Source organism: Centroberyx affinis, unplaced genomic scaffold (genome assembly GCF_046629955.1).
Source record: "Centroberyx affinis isolate AG114_WGS23_722 - 3 ecotype Tasmania unplaced genomic scaffold, CSIRO-AGI_Caff_v1 ptg001916l_1, whole genome shotgun sequence".
Lineage (NCBI taxonomy): Eukaryota > Metazoa > Chordata > Actinopteri > Beryciformes > Berycidae > Centroberyx > Centroberyx affinis.
The window spans coordinates 14353-19136 of record NW_027280279.1 but is presented as its reverse complement, the minus strand read 5'-3'; positions in this window follow the sequence as shown (position 1 = coordinate 19136).

Here is a 4784-nt window from a genome sequence, read left to right as displayed (position 1 = left end):
TAACTGCGATCGGAACGCGATGGAGTCGGTCCAGATTATAAAAAGGTAGCTGACATTATAAGCAAAAAAAATCGTGTTTTCCCTCCTTTAAGGTTGAATCCGGGGAGAAGGTAAAGGTTCCTCCGGCTCAAGTGCTTTCCAATGTACTTTCCACGCTCCTCCCTCCGCTCAGCCCTCGCTCTCCCTCTCATTTCTTCCTCGGAGTGCGATCCCACGCTGTGCCGCAGATTGAAGACACAGCGTTTGGAAATCAACTGCTTGGCTAGGTAATTTGGCTAATGGACTAATCTCAGCTAAACTTTTGTAAATGAGGGTTTTATGAGGTGACTCTGAGAAAGAAACATTTCGCCAATGTCATGGATGATAAACATGCAATTGAGCAATCACATCGAGATGAAAGCCGCACCGAGGCTGTAGGGGAATGGAACTCTGTGTCCTTATAGTGCTCCATGGCAATAATGACTATATCTATTATATGAATATGCAATCTCAATTTGGTTTATGTGACACTGTAAATCACAGAAATGGTGTGCGTATTGTGTTAGTTCTTGGGAAGAAGGGCACTCTTTCAAAACTTTGTTGCAATATCTTCAGTGTGAGAAATACTTTCTCTGTCGGTGATGTTCTAATCTAAATACTATATTATTTTCTCTGTGTACAGTGCCACAGGGTGGAATAATAATATTAATAATTACAATAGTGGTAGTATTTTAACTTAATTTAGATTCCCCTAGCTGCCATTATGGTGATGGATTATAGTGCAAGATTTAGTTTTAAACCTTTATTTAAAGTAATAATCCACAACATTTTCATATAAATAAATGTTTTGCTACTCTCTATTGATATAACACAGAAGTGATTCAACCCATATCCATTTCATGAAAGCTTTTACATTTGCTGTTCTAAACACCCGGTGTCTGGTAGCTCTTTCCTGGGAAAAATCCTCTGGCACACAGGAAGTGATGCGTTTAACTTTTCTGTTTCTTATTTGTTAGTAATAAACAGAAGAAGAACTGGGTAGTTAGCATGAGCAGTGATAGCCACCATGGCTGAACAGACAAAGAAAAGAGAAACTCAAACTGCAGCAACAGAAAATCCAAGGAACAAGACGTCACAGTACTGGGGACACTGTTTGATTGACAGGTGATCTCTGGGAAGTGCAGTGCAGAAACACCACAGCAATGAGCGCTGAGCAACAAAGATGGAGACTAAAAAAAAACAACAACACAGCAATGAGCATCTTTGTGAAGTAGCACATATTCACACCTATACTGCCCAGTCCAACCAGTCTCCTGTAGGCCACTGAATGCTTCCACTGGAGGGGAAAGCACAGATTTTGAAACACTAACCTTTTTTCAAAGGCTCATCTGTCCAATAGGCTACCGTTTCCCCATGTGTGTTTAAACCTGCAATAAGCGATATCAGACCTTATAACCAAACCTGAAACTAACATGTGCTATGTGGAGATTTCAGTGAGACATAATGATATAAACCAATATCCACACAGCAGTAGCTGTGTTGCTGCTTTCTCCTCTTTTCTAAAGCTTGTTTCAAATTCCACTCCTGAACGAAGCTCCTCCCGCTCCATTCAGTAGCTTTTCATTTTGTTAAAACTAGCTTGTCTCCTGTTTAAAAGCGGCGCTCTCCCCCTCCCATTCCTGAAAAAAACTCTCGTAATGGTGGAATCAATGAAGTAAACTTGCTACCTGCCTCTTCACTTGTCATTGTGGGACATATGTAGCCTTCAGTGGGAGAAAAATCTGGCAAAGCAAGACTGGTAACTGGTGACACTTCTCTGTAGGTACAGTTAGCTTAGCTGTTAGCCTTTATGCAGTGTTTGTCCTTAGGGGCTTCCGTAGTCCAGTATTTTTGCTGTGCTTTATTTACAAATGTGCTGCGGTTTCTGTCACCCTCTAGTGTTCGGAAAATTGCTTATTGCAGCTTTAACAACATACAGAGTACAATGTTAGTAGCTGTACAGACAGTATACCTACAGCACTTACCTTTTCTTCAAAAGCACTGTAGCAGCAATGTAACATATCAAAAAAGTAGTTACCAAAATACCTTATGGACTAGCTTGTTTCATTAGACTGCCATTCTCTGGGGATGGCAGATTGGAAGGCTCCATCATAGGAGACTCGCAAATGGCATAAGTTTGCAGAAGTAAAGTGATTGGGTTAGGTTTTGGGGAATTTCAATCAAAAATAAAAATGCAAATATCATCAAGTGCAGTGCCCAGCACCCACCTAATAACTTAAAAGCCCCAGGTCAGCTCAGTTTTTTTTTTTTTGCCTGTACATCTAGGTTGCTTTTCTATTTACCATATTTTTTTTTGTTATTTTTACCCTTTTCTCCCTCAAAAGCACATCAAGACAAATGTCATTCAGACATTTTAATGAATCCTGTCAACCAATCAGGGATGAGGGAGGGAGAGAGCGGTCCATCTGATGTAATTTGAGCACTTATTACAGTGCTTTAACATGGGAGCACTCATGCATTCAGCAGCAGTGCCTTTTATGTGTATTGTATTCTCCTCATCTGTATTTTGCTATTATTACTATTATGGCTCTTTTCTACTGAAAACATTTGCGCGCGGGCAGGCAAATTATAGCGCATTTCCCACAATTCTTCTTTATCCTTCATCCCACAGCTCAGAAACCAATTTCAGGCAACAGCCCAAACTTTGAGGCCAACATGGCCGCTGGATGAACTGACAGACAGACAATATGTCGGTTCTGATTAGGACTAACCGGCGGTGTGATAGAGGAGGACAGGGCCGGCGTGCTCTGCCACGCCGTCTCCACTCACACGGCTGGAAGGAACTTCAAATTGTCTCACCCTGGAGGTCAAAAGCACTCTGGATGCAAAGCTCTCTCTGCACACACACACACACACACACACGTCTTGTTTGCCTGCTGACTGTGGATATTGCAGATCCGTGTCCGGTCCTCCAGCAATGGGCCGGTGATTGGCAGGTAAGTGGCTGCTCTGTTTACAACATGGCCGTCGGATCCAAGTCTACACTGTCCTTGACCTGAAGCTCTACCTGAGCTGCATAAATTTGGATTAAACGTCCTCTCCATCAAAGGTACCCGGAGGACTTGACTCTTTTGTTTTCCATCAGAACAACAACCTCTGGCACATGCCGAGTGACACAAATGGCGCGGCGATAAGGAAATGGCGGTAATGAGGCGATGCGTGACGCTCGGGCCGGTCGTTCTCGCGTAAATGTACGCACCTTGAGAAAAAGTTCGCGAAATGTCCCAACTCACTGCCTGATAGCAAATATGCTACCAAGAAAGCATTACAAGCATGACTCTAACCCCTTAAAGTTCGATTTAAGTCATGTTTAATTTACTCTCAGCCTTGCATTTTAAATTTTTTTTCTTTGTCTTTGAGCACCGTTCCTTGCCTAATACAGATTATTCATTTGACAGCATGGCACAACAAGCCCGTGTTTGAATTGGATACTCAAAGGAGTTCGATACAAGCCTTCAAAGATTAGCCATGGGCTGTTTATGAAAGGAGTTGGAAGATTTGTTTTCTTCGCACTCACCGCCATGTATGTCCTCTCTAGGTGCCTCTCGCAAGTAAACAGCTGAAATGTTGTACAGTCCATCGGGCCGGAGAGGGGAGGGGGTCCGCAGATTGACAGTCTGAGGAGAAGGTGCCCGAGGAGGCCTGTGTGTGTGCTTATGTGTGTACGTAGGTGTGTGTGTGTGTGTGTGTGTGTGTGTGCGTGTGTACGTGCCCTGGGTTCTTCCGTATGTGTGCTCAGAAAGTTCTCTTCCTGCAGGTGGTGCTCTGATGGCAACTGGAAGCCGGTTTCCTGCCACTCAACCCCCTACTACCTAGTCGCCTCCAGGGAGGTGCTGAGTGTGTTCTGCTGCCCATGCTGCCCTTCGCAAACAAACGCACACACACACACACACACACACACACACACATACACAAACACATCTCTCCCCTGGCATATGCCTACCTCCTACCTGCCTCAGTCATTACCACCCCACATACCCCCCATATGCTGCTTTGTTTGCATCTCAGAATGGATTTTTTTTAAAGCTACACTATGCAACTTTTCTCCTTGAGGCGTGCAGTGTATCGTTAGTCCCGCCTCCTCCCCCTCAGTTGGTCAAGTTCCCGCCCCGGCACTTGTCAGTCATCTTGATGAGCTGTCTACCTTGAAACAGCATCCAGCCTGAGGCTGAGGGAGCCGGCATCTGCAAAGCCTCCACAGGAAGCAGACGGTGAACGCAGCCAATCTGCAATAAACAGCAACGCCGATGCTCACCGTGTGTTTGAGCGTTTGGCTTCGCTGTTCTTTCTTTTCTTTCTGCTTTCCTCCATTTTTGTTGTTGCTGTGATTTCCCGTCTCTGTAGCCGCTAGCCTCACCTTGATAGCCACAACCAGCTCACTGCTGGCCATGCCCATATGTCACGGCCACAGCAAATGGTATACACCCAAAACATCCCCAACATCATTGAAAAGACAAATTCAGGCAAACACACAGGGTCACAGGCAGACTCAGACTGATAATGTAATCCTATTTAGTCGTTGTTATGTTGTAATGATATCTGACATTGACATCCAAAATTGACATTGACTTAGATCATTCAAACTCACTAAATCCAGAGATTTAGCAGTATGGAGAGAAACAACTGACACAATCCGAAAGCTTGAAGCGATGTTTTGAAATGTTGACACTTAGTTTTGAAAGTTTGAAGCTCAGTTTTGAATCTTTGCAGGAATTCATTTGTGTTTAAAGTTCCGTGAAAAAAAT